The sequence below is a fragment of the Arachis stenosperma genome, chromosome 10, assembly GCF_014773155.1.
Source record: "Arachis stenosperma cultivar V10309 chromosome 10, arast.V10309.gnm1.PFL2, whole genome shotgun sequence".
NCBI lineage: Eukaryota > Viridiplantae > Streptophyta > Magnoliopsida > Fabales > Fabaceae > Arachis > Arachis stenosperma.
The window spans coordinates 99,255,831-99,268,139 of NC_080386.1; the positions used below are offsets into that span (position 1 = coordinate 99,255,831).

At 42.4% G+C, this 12,309-nt stretch overlaps 2 non-coding genes across 2 annotated transcripts; one reads left to right on the forward strand and one right to left on the reverse strand.

Moving 5' to 3' along the window:
• Nucleotides 1-431: 431 nt before the first annotated feature.
• Nucleotides 432-539, reverse strand: LOC130959101 (small nucleolar RNA R71). Its single transcript, XR_009078196.1, has one exon. It is a non-coding gene; the product is annotated as a small nucleolar RNA R71 (small nucleolar RNA).
• Nucleotides 540-11,654: 11,115 nt separating this feature from the next.
• On the forward strand, nucleotides 11,655-11,758 carry LOC130958905 (small nucleolar RNA R71). Its single transcript, XR_009078007.1, has one exon. It is a non-coding gene; the product is annotated as a small nucleolar RNA R71 (small nucleolar RNA).
• Nucleotides 11,759-12,309: the final 551 nt, after the last annotated feature.

Genomic DNA, 12,309 nt, shown 5'->3' on the forward strand with positions numbered 1-12,309 from the left:
GAGCAGGAGCAGAGACAAAGGCATTCTTGTTGAAGCTGACCCTGAACCTGAGAGGACCTTGAAGCGAAAGCTAAGAGAAGCCAAGGCACAACTCTCTTTAGAAGACCTGACCGAATTCTTCAAGGAAGAAGAACACATTGGCAGCAAACAACTACAATGCCCTCAATTAGTTTCTCTAATGCAACAGAATTGCAAGTTCCATGGACTTCTAATGGAAGATCCTCATCAGTTCTTAGCTGAATTCTTGCAAATCTGTGACACAGTCAAGACTAGTGGGGTTAACCCTGAGGTCTATAGACTGATGCTATTCCCTTTTGCTGTGAGAGACAGAGCTAGAATATGGTTGGACTCCCAACCTAAAGAAAGCCTGGACTCTTGGGAAAAGCTAGTCAATGCCTTCTTGGCAAAGTTCTTTCCACCAAAGATGGAGTAAGCTTAGAGTGGAAGTCCAAACCTTCAGACAGAAGGATGGAGAATCCCTCTATGAAGCTTGGGAAAGATACAAACAATTAATCAGAAGATGTCCCTCAGACATGCTTTCTGAATGGAGCATCATAGGTATTTTCTATGATGGTCTCTCTGAACTATCCAAGATGTCTTTGGATAGCTCGGCTGGAGGATCTCTTCATCTGAAGAAGACGCCTGCAGAAGCTCAAGAATTGATTGAAATGGTTGCAAATAACCAATTCATGTACACTTCTGAAAGGAATCCTGTGAACAATGGACTAGTCAGAAGAAAGGAGTTCTTGAGATTGACACTCTGAATGCCATATTGGCTCAGAACAAGATATTGACTCAACAAGTCAATTTGATTTCTCAAAGTCTGTCTGGAATGCAAAATGCACCAAGCAGTACTAGGAAGCTTCATCTGAGGAAGAAGCTTATGATCTGAGAATCCTTCAGTGGAAGAGGTAAATTACCTAGGAGAACCCTATGGTACACCTATAATTCTTCATGGAGAAATCACCCAAATCTCTCATGGAAGAATCAAGAGAGACCTCAACAAGGTTTCAATAATAATGGTGGAAGAAACAGGTTTAACAATGGCAAACCTTTTCCATCATCTTCTCAGCAACAGACAGAGAGCTCTAAGCAGAATACCTCTGACTTAGCAACCATGGTCTCTGATCTAATCAAAACCACTCAAAGTTTCATGACTGAAACTAGATCCTCCATTAGGAATTTGGAAGGACAAGTGGGTCAGCTGAGCAAGAAAATTACTGAACTTCCCCCAAGCACTCTCCCAAGTAACACTGAAGAAAATCCAAAAGGAGAGTGCAAAGCCATAAATATGGCCGAATTCTGGGAGGAAGAAGAGGCAGTGAACGCCACTGAGGAAGGCCTCACTGGACGTCCACTGGTCTCCAATGAGTTCCCCAATGAGGAACAATGGGAATCTGAGGCTCAAACTGAGACCATAGAGATTCCCTTGGACTTACTACTGCCTTTCATGAGCTCTGATGAGTATTCTTCCTCTGAAGAGGATGAGTATGTCACTGAAGAGCAAGTTGTTAAATACCTTGGAGCAATCATGAAGCTAAATGACAGGTTATTTGGAAATGAGACTTGGGAGGATGAACCCCCTTTGCTCACCAAGGAACTGGATAACTTGTCTAGGCAGCAACTGCCTCAAAAGAGGCAAGATCCTGGGAAGTTTTCTATACCTTGTACCATAGGCACCATGACCTTCAAGAAGGCCTTGTGTGACTTAGGGTCAAGTGTAAACCTCATGCCCCTCTCTGTAATGGAGAAATTAGGGATCTTTGAGGTGCAAGCTGCAAGAATCTCATTAGAGATGGCAGACAATTCAAGAAAACAAGCTCATGGACTTGTAGAGGATGTTCTGGTTAAGGTTGAGGACCATTACATCCCTACTGACTTCATAGTCCTAGAGACTGGGAAGTGCATGGATGAATCAATCATCCTTGGCAGACCCTTCCTAGCCACAGCAAAGGCTGTGATTGATGTTGATAGAGGAGAGTTGATCATTCAAGTGAATGAAGAATCCTTGGTGTTTAAGGCCCAAGGATATCCCTCTGTCATCATGGAGAAGAAGCATGAAGAGCTTCTCTCAAAACAGAGCCAAACAGAGCCCCCACAGTCAGACTCTAAGTTTGGTGTTGGGAGGCCACAATCAAACTCTAAGTTTGGTGTTGGGAAGTTCCAACTCGGTTCTGAGCATCTCTGAGGCTCCATGAGAGTCCTCTGTCAAGCTAATGACAGTAAAGAAGCGCTTGTTGGGAGGCAACCCAATGTTTTATAATTAATTATTTTTTTATTATTTTATCTTTTTTGTAGGTTGATGATCATAAGAAGTCACAAAAACAATGAAAAAAGCAAAAACAAAATGAAAAACATGAAGAAAAACAGCACACCCTGGAGGAAGATGCTGCTGGCGTTCAAACGCCAGTCAGCCTAGCAGTTGGGCGTTTAACGCCCAGTCTGGCACCCTTCTGGGCGTTTAACGCCAAAGGGGCACCAGACTGGCGTTAAACGCCAGTAAAGGGCAAAAACCTGGCGTTAACGCCAGGAATGGGCACCAGCCCGGCGTTTAACGCCAGAAAAGGCTCAAAACGTGGATTTTGATGCCATTTGGTGCAAGGATGCCTTTTCCTTGACACTACAGGATCTGTGGACCCCACAGGACCCTACCATCTCTCTCTTTTCCCCCATTCACCAATCACCTCAACACCTCTTCCCCAAAAACCCCTCACCTATCAAATCCCATCTTTCTCTTCACCACTCACATCCATCCTTCAAAACCCCACCAACCTCACCCTTCAAATTCAAACCACTTTCCCTCCCAAACCCACCCTCATATGGCCGAACCCTCACCCCCCTCTTTCCTATATAAACCCCTCTTTACCCCCTCATTTTCCCACTACCTAAACATCACTTCTCCCCCTCCTTGGCCGAATACACCACCATCTCCCTCTTCCTCATTTCTTCTTCTTCTACTCTCTTCTTTCTTCTTTTGCTCGAGGACGAGCAAACATTTTAAGTTTGGTGTGGTGAAAGCGTTGCTTTTTCGTTTTTCCATAACCATTTATGGCATCCAAGGCCGGAGAAACCTCTAGAAAGAGGAAAGGGAAGGCAAAGGCTTCCACCTCCGAGTCATGGGAGATGGATAGATTCCTCTCAAGGTGCATCAAGACCACTTCTATGAAGTTGTGGCCTTGAAGAAGGTGATCCCCGAAGTCCCCTTTTCACTCAAAAGGGTGAATATCCGGAGATCCGCCATGAGATCCGAAGAAGAGGTTGGGAAGTACTTACCAACCCCATTCAACAAGTCGGAATCTTGATGGTTCAAGAGTTCTATGCCAATGCATGGATCACCAAGAACCATGACCAAAGTGTGAACCCGGATCCAAAGAATTATCTTACTATGGTTCGGGGGAAATACTTGGATTTTAGTCCGGAAAGTGTGAGGGTGGCGTTCAACTTGCCTATGATGCAAGGAGATGAGCATCCTTACACTAGAAGGGTCAACTTTGATCAAAGGTTGGACCAAGTCCTCACAGTCATATGTGAAGAGGGCGCACAATGGAAGCAAGATTCAAGAGGAAAGCCGGTCCAATTGAGAAGGCATGACCTCAAACCCATGGCTAGAGGATGGTTAGAGTTCATACAACGCTCAATCATTCCCACTAGCAACCGGTCCGAAGTTACCATAGACCGGGCTATCATGATCCATAGCATCATGATTGGAGAAGAAATAGAGGTTCATGAGGTTATAGCCCAAGAACTCTATAAGGTGGCGGACAAGACCTCCACCTTGGCAAGGTTAGCCTTTCCTCACCTCATTTGTCACCTCTGTTATTCAGTGGGAGTTGACATAGAGGGAGACATCACCATTGATGAGGACAAGCCCATCACTAAGAAAAGGATGGAGTACACAAGAGATCCCACTCATCATGAGATCCCTGAGATTCCTCAAGGGATGAATTTTCCTCCACAAGACTATTGGGGGCAACTAAACACCTCCCTAGGAGAGTTGAGTTCCAATATGGGACAACTAAGGGTGGAGCACCAAGAACACTCCATTCTCCTCCATGAAATTAGAGAAGAACAAAGAATCATGAGAGAGGAGCAACAAAGGCAAGGAAGAGACATTGAGGAGCTCAAGCACTCCATAGGACCTTCAAAAGCAAGGAAGAGCCGCCATCACTGAGGTGGACCCATTCCTTGATTTCCTTGTTCTTTATTCCTTTGTTTTTCGATTTTTATGCTTATGGTTATCCATGCTTGTGTCTTATGATCATTAGTGTCTTAGTGTCTATGCCTTAAAGTTATGAATGTCCTATGAATCCATCACCTTTCTTGAATAAAAATGTGCTTAATTGAAAAAGGAAGAATTGCATGAATTTTGAATTTTATAATAGTTTAATTATTTTGATGTGGTGGCAATATTTTTGTTCTCTGAATGTATGCTTAAACAGTGCATATGTATCTTGAATTTGTGGTTCATGAATGTTGGCTCTTGAAAGAATGATGAAAAAGGAGACATGTTATTGAGGATCTGAAAAATCAATAAAATGATTCTTGAAGCAAGAAAAAGCATTGCTATTCAAAAAAAAAAAAACCGAAAAAAAAAAAGAAAACGAAAAAAAAGAGAAGATAATAATAAGAGTTGTGATCCAAGGCAAATAAGAGTGTGCTTAAGAACCCTGGACACCTCTAATTGGGGACTTTAGCAAAGCTAAGTCACAATCTGAAAAGGTTCACCCAATTATGTGTCTGTGGCATGTATGTATCCGGTGGTAATACTGGAAAGACAGAGTGCTTTGGGCCACAGCCAAGACTCAATAAATAGCTATGTTCAAGAATCATCATACTTTACTAGGAGAATCATTAACACTATCTGGATTCTAAGTTCCTAAAGAAGCCAACCATTCTGAATTTCAAAGGATAGATTGAGATGCCAAAACTGTTCAGAGGCAAAAAGTTAAAAGCCCCGCTCATCTAATTAATACTGATCTTCACAGATATTTTGGAATTCAGTGCATATTCTCTTCCTTTTATCTTATTTGATTTTCAGTTGCTTGGGGACAAGCAACAATTTAAGTTTGGTGTTGTGATGAGCGGATGATTTGTATACTTTTTGGCATTGTTTTTAGTATATTTTTAGTATGATCTAGTTAGTTTTTAGTATATTTTTATTAGTTTTTAGTTAAAATTCACTTTTCTGGACTTTACTATGAGTTTGTGTGTTTTTCTGTGATTTCAGGTATTTTCTAGCTGAAATTGAGGGACCTGAGCAAAAATCTGATCCAGAGACTCAAAAGGACTGCAGATGCTGTTGGATTCTGACCTCCCTGCACTCGAAGCGGATTTTCTGGAGCTACAGAAGCCCAATTGGCGCGCTCTCAACGGCGTTGGAAAGTAGACATCCTGGGCTTTCCAGCAATATATGATAGTCCATACTTTGCCCAAGATTTGATGGCCCAAACCGGCGTTCAAAGTCACCTCAAGAAATCCCAGCGTTAAACGCTGGAACTGGCACCCAAATGGGAGTTAAACGCCCAAACTGGCACCAAAGCTGGCATTTAACTCCAAGGAGAGTCTCTACACGAAATTTCTTCATTGCTCAGCCCAAGCACACACCAAGTGGGCCCGGAAGTGGATTTTTGTGTCATTTACTCATCTATGTACTAGTTTTCTATAAGTAGGACCTTTTACTATTGTATTATGAACATCTTGGTAGCTATCTTTGAGTTTTATGCTATCTTAGATCATTGGGAGGCTGGCCATTCGGCCATGCCTAGACCTTATGCTTATGTATTTTCAACGGTGGAGTTTCTACACACCATAGATTAAGGTGTGGAGCTCTGCTGTACCTCGAGTATTAATGCAATTACTATTGTTCTTCCATTCAATTCCGCTTGTTCTTTTACCAAGATATCACTTGTTCTTCAACATGATGAAGGTGATGATTGACGCCCATCACCATTCTCACCTATGAACAAGGTGACTGACAACCATTCTTGTTCTACAAGCATCTGAGGCTTAGTGAATATCTCTTGGATTCTTCGGAATCTTCGTGGTATAGGCAGGACCTGATGGCAGCATTCAAGAGAATCCGGAAGGTCTAACCTTGTCTGTGGTATTCTGAGTAGGATTCAATGATTGAATGACTGTGACGTGCTTCAAACCTGTAACCTACTGGGCGTTAGTGACAGACGCAAAAGAGTTATTCTATTCCGGTAGGGGAGGGAACCAAACCGGTGATTGGCAGCACTGTGACAGAGTGTGTGCATTAGCTTTCACTGCGCGGATGGGAGGTAGCTGCTGACAACAGTGAAACCCTACACGAGCTTGCCATGGAAAGGAGTAAGAAAGGGCTGGATGAAGGCATTAGGAAAGCAGAGAGACGAAAGGGAAGGCATCTTCATACACTTGTCTGAAGCTCTTACACCAATGAATTACATAAGTATCTCTATCCTTATCTTTTATGTTATTTTCGTTCATCACCATATACATCTGAGTTTGCCTGACTAAGATTTACAAGATGACCATAGCTTGCTTCAATACTAACAATCTCCGTGGGATCGACCCTTACTCACGTAAGGTTTATTACTTGGACGACCCAGTGCACTTGCTGGTTAGTTGTGCGAAGTTGTGTAATGCCAAGGTATTGAGCCACCAAGTTCTTGGAGCCATTACCGGGGATTATTTGAGTTGTGAAAAAGTATTGTTCACAATTTTGCGCACCAGAGGCAACCCAATGATTATAATTTATATAGTTTCTTTTGTTATTTTATGTTTTTTTGTAGGTTGATGATCATAAGAAGTCACAAAATCCATTGAAAAAGCAAAAACAAAATGAAAAACAGGAAGAAAAATAGCACACCCTGGAGGAAGATGTTGCTGGCGTTCAAACGCCAGTAAACCTAGCAGTTGGGCGTTTAACGCCCAGTCTGGCACCATTCTGGGCGTTTAACGCCAGAAAGGGGCACCAGACTGGCGTTAAACGCCAGAAAAGGGCAAGAACCTGGCGTTAAACGTCAGGAATGGGCACCAGCCCGGCGTTTAACGCCAGCAATGGCTCAAAACGTGAATTTTGATGCCATTTGGTGCAGGGATGACTTTTCCTTGACACCACAGGATCTGTGGACCCCACAGGATCCCCACCAACCCCACCACCACTCTCTTTCTTCTTCTCCCATTCACCAATCACCTCAATACCTCTTCCCCAAAAACCCTTCACCTATCAAATCCCATCTTTCTCTTCACCACTCACATCCATCCTTCATAAAACCCCACCAACCTCACCCTTCAAATTCAAACCACTTTCCCTCCCAAACCCACCCATAATGGCCGAACCTCATCTCCCCTCTTTCCTATATAAACCCTTCTTAACCCCTTCATTTTCACACAACCTAAACAACACTTCTCCCCCTCTTTGGCCGAATACACCACCATCTCCCTCTTCCTCATTTCTTCTTCTTCTACTCTCTTCTTTCTTCTTTTGCTCGAGGACGAGCAAACATTTTAAGTTTGGTGTGGTAAAAGCGTTGCTTTTTCGTTTTTTCCATAACCATTATGGCATCCAAGGCCGGAGAAACCTCTAGAAAGAGGAAAGGGAAGGCAAAAGCTTCCACCTCCGAGTCATGGGAGATGGATAGATTCATCTCAAGGGTGCATCAAGACCACTTCTATGAAGTTGTGGCCTTGAAGAAGGTGATCCCCGAGGTCCCCTTTTCACTCAAAAAGGGTGAATATCCGGAGATCCGCCATGAGATCCGAAGAAGAGGTTGGGAAGTGCTTACCAACCCCATTCAACAAGTCGGAATCTTGATGGTTCAAGAATTTTATGCCAATGCATGGATCACCAAGAACCATGATCAAAGTATGAACCCGGATCCAAAGAATTATCTCACAATGGTTCGGGGGAAATACTTGGATTTTAGTCCGGAAAGTGTGAGGGTGGCGTTCAACTTGCCTATGATGCAAGGAAATAAACATCCTTACACAAGAAGGGTCAACTTTGATCAAAGGTTGGACCAAGTCCTCACAATCATATGTGAAGAGGGCGCACAATGGAAGAGAGATTCAAGAGGCAAGCTGGTTCAATTGAGAAGGCATGACCTCAAACCCGTGGCTAGAGGATGGTTGGAGTTTATCCAACGCTCAATCATTCCCACTAGCAACCGGTCCGAAGTTACTTTAGACCAGGCCATCATGATCCATAGCATCATGATTGGAGAAGAAGTGGAAGTTCATGAGGTCATAGCCCAAGAACTCTACAAGGCGGCGGATAAGTCCTCTACCTTAGCAAGGTTAGCCTTTCCTCACCTCATTTGTCACCTCTGTTATTCAGTTGGAGTTGACATAGAGGGAGACATCACCATTGATGAGGATAAGCCCATTACCAAGAAAAGGATGGAGCACACGAGAGACCCCTCTCATCATGAGATCCCTGAGATGCCTCAAGGGATGCACTTTCCTCCACAAAACTATTGGGAGCAACTAAACACCTCCCTAGGAGAATTGAGTTCCAACATGGGACAACTAAGGGTGGAGCACCAAGAACACTCCATTCTCCTCCATGAAATAAGAGAAGATCAAAGAATCATGAGAGAGGAGCAACAAAGGCAAGGAAGAGACATTGAGGAGCTCAAGCACTCCATAGGACCTTCAAAAGGAAGGAAGAGCCGCCATCACTAAGGTGGACCCGTTCCTTGATTTCCTTGTTCTTTATTCTTCTGTTTTTTCGAATTTTAGTGCTTATGTTTATCCATGTTTGTGTCTCATGATCATTAGTGTCTTAGTGTTTATGCCTTAAAGTTATGAATGTCCTATGAATCCATCACCTTTCTTAAATAAAAACGTGCTTAATTGAAAAGGAAAAAGAATTGCATGAATTTTGAATTTTATAACAGTTTAATTATTTTGATGTGGTGGCAACACTTTTGTTCTCTGAATGTATGCTTGAACAGTGCATAAGTCTTTTGAATTTGTGGTTCATGAATGTTGGCTCTTGAAAGAATGATGAAAAAGGAGACATGTTACTGAGGATCTGAAAAATCATAAAAATGATTCTTGAAGCAAGAAAAAGCAGTGAATACAAAAAAAAAAAAGCAAACGAAAAAAAAAAGGGAAAAGAGAAAGAAAAAGAAAGAAATAAAGTTGTGATCCAAGGCAATAAGAGTGTGCTTAAGAACCCTGGACACCTCTAATTGGGGACTTTAGCAAAGCTGAGTCACAATCTGAAAAGGTTCACCCAATTATGTGTCTGTGGCATGTATGTATCCGGTGGTAATACTGGAAGACAGAGTGCTTTGGGCCACAGCCAAGACTCAATAAAGTAGCTGTGTTCAAGAATCATCATACTTAACTAGGAGAATCAATAACACTATCTGGATTCTGAGTTCCTAAAGAAGCCAATCATTCTGAGTTCCAAAGGATAAAGTGAGATGCCAAAACTATTCAGAGGCAAAAAGCTAAAAGCCCCGCTCATCTAATTGAAACTGATCTTCATAGATGTTTTTGGAGTTCATTGCATATTCTCTTCTTTTTATCTTATTTGATCTTCAGTTGCTTGGGGACAAGCAACAATTTAAGTTTGGTGTTGTGATGAGCGGATAATTTGTACACTTTTTGGCATTGTTTTTAGTATGTTTTTAGTATCTTTTAGTTAGTTTTTATTATATTTTTATTAGTTTTTAGTTAAAATTCACTTTTCTGGACTTTACTATGAGTTTGTGCATTTTTCCGTGATTTCAGGTATTTTCTGGCTGAAATTGAGGGATCTGAGCAAAAATCTGATCCAGAGACTCAAAAGGACTGCAGATGCTGTTGGATTCTGACCTCCCTGCATTCTAAGTGGATTTTTTCGAGCTACAGAAGCCCAATTGGCGCGCTCTCAACGGCGTTGGAAAGTAGACATCCTGGGCTTTCCAGCAATATATGATAGTCCATACTTTGCCCAAGATTTGATGGCCCAAACCGGCGTTCAAAGTCACCTCAAGAAATTCCAGCGTTAAACGCCGGAACTGGCACCTAAATGGGAGTTAAACGCCCAAACTGGCATAAAAGCTGGCGTTTAACTCCAAGAGGAGTCTCTACACGAAAATGCTTCATTTGCTCAGCCCAAGCACACACCAAGTGGGCCCGGAAGTGGATTTTTATGTCATTTACTCATCTATGTACTAGTTCTCTATATATAGGACCTTTTACTATTGTATTAGACATCTTCTGATCTTTGGAACCTTTTCTTTAGATCTTTTGATCACTTTGGGAGGCTGGCCTCACGGCCATGCCTAGACCTTGTTCTTATGTATTTTCAACGGTGGAGTTTCTACACACCATAGATTAAGGTGTGGAGCTCTGATGTACCTCGAGTATTAATGCAATTACTATTGTTCTTCTATTCAATTCCGCTTGTTCTTTGTCCAAGATATCACTTGTTCTTCAACTTGATGAATGTGATGATCCGTGACACTCATCATCATTCTCACCTATGAACAAGGTGACTGACAACCATTCTTGTTCTACAAGCATTCGAGGCCCTAGTGTTTATCTCTTGGATTTCTGATTGCACGATGCATGGTTGATCGCCTGACAACCGAGTGCTCGCCTGACAAACGAGCCAGCCATTCTGTGAGATCAGAGTCTTCGTGGTATAGGCAAGAACTGATGGCAGCATTCAAGAGAATCCGGAAGGTCTAACCTTGTCTGTGGTATTCTGAGTAGGATTCAATGATTGAATGACTGTGACGTGCTTCAAACTCCGAAAGGCGGGGCGTTAGTGACAGACGCAAAAGAATCACTGGATTCTATTCCGGCCTGACCGAGAACCGACAAATGATTAGCCATGCTGTGACAGAGCATCGGGACGTATTTTCACTGAGAGGATGGGAGGTAGCCACTGACAACGGTGAAACCCTACACAAGCTTGCCATGGAAAGGAGTAAGAAGGATTGGATGAAGGCAGTAGGAAAGCAGAGAGACGGAAGGGAAGGCATCTTCATACGCTTATCTGAAGCTCTCACCAATGATATGCATAAGTATCTCTATCTTTATCTTATTGCTTTATTCGTTTACCACTATACCCATTTGAGTCTGCCTGACTGAGATTTACAAGGTGACCATAGCTTGCTTCATACCACCAATCTCCGTGGGATCGACCCTTACTCATGTAAGGTTTATTACTTGGACGACCCAGTGCACTTGCTGGTTAGTTGTGCGAAGTTGTGTTTATGCCATGGTATTGAGCACCAAGTCTTTGGAGCCATTACTAGGGATTATTTGAGATGTGAAAAGTATTGATCACAATTTCGTGCACCACAGGGTTCTCAAGATCATAAGCTTCTTCAGAAGCTGCTTCTTTAGTACTGTTGGATGCATTTTTCCATCCATTCAGACTTTGAGAGATCATGTTGACTTGTTGGGTCAACACTTTGTTTTGAGCCAATATGGCATTCAGAGCATCAATCTCAAGAACTCTCTTTCTCTGAGGCATCCCACTATTCACAGAATTCCTCTCAGAAGTGTACATGAATTGGTTATTTGCAACCATGTCAATAAGTTCTTGAGCTTCTGCAAACGTTTTCTTTAAGTGAATGGATCCACCTGCAGAATGGTTCAGTGACATTTTAGAGAACTCAGACAGACCATAATAGAATATGTCTAATATGGTCCATTCTGAAAACATGTCAGAAGGACACTTTTTGGTCATCTGTTTGTATCTTTCCCAAGCTTCATAGAGGGATTCACCATCTTTTTGCTTGAAGGTATGAACATCCACTCTAAGCTTGCTCAGCTTTTGAGGAGGAAATAATTTATCCAAGAAGGCCGTGACCAGCTTATCCCAGGAGTCCAGGCTATCTTTAGGTTGTGAGTCCAACCATGTTCTAACTCTGTCTCTTACAGCAAAAGGGAAAACCATGAGCCTGTAGACTTCAGGATCTACTCCATTCGTCTTTATAGTCTCACAAATTTGCAAGAACTCAGTTAAAAACTGATAAGGATCTTCAGATGGAAGTCCATGAAACTTGTAGTTCTGTTGCATTAGAGCAACTAATTGAGGTTTCAGCTCAAAATTGTTTGCTCCAATAGTAGGAATGGAGATGCTTCTTCCATCAAATTTGGACGTTAGTTTTGTGAAGTCACCAAGCATCCTCCTTGCATTATTGTTGTTGGGTTCGGCTGCCATCTCCTTCTCTTGTTCGAAAATTTCAGAAAGGTTGTCTCTGGATTGTTGTAATTTAGCTTCTCTTAATTTCCTTTTCAGAGTCCTTTCAGGTTCAGGATCAGTTTCAACAAGAATGCTTTTTTCCTTGTTCCTGCTCATATAGGGAAGAAGAG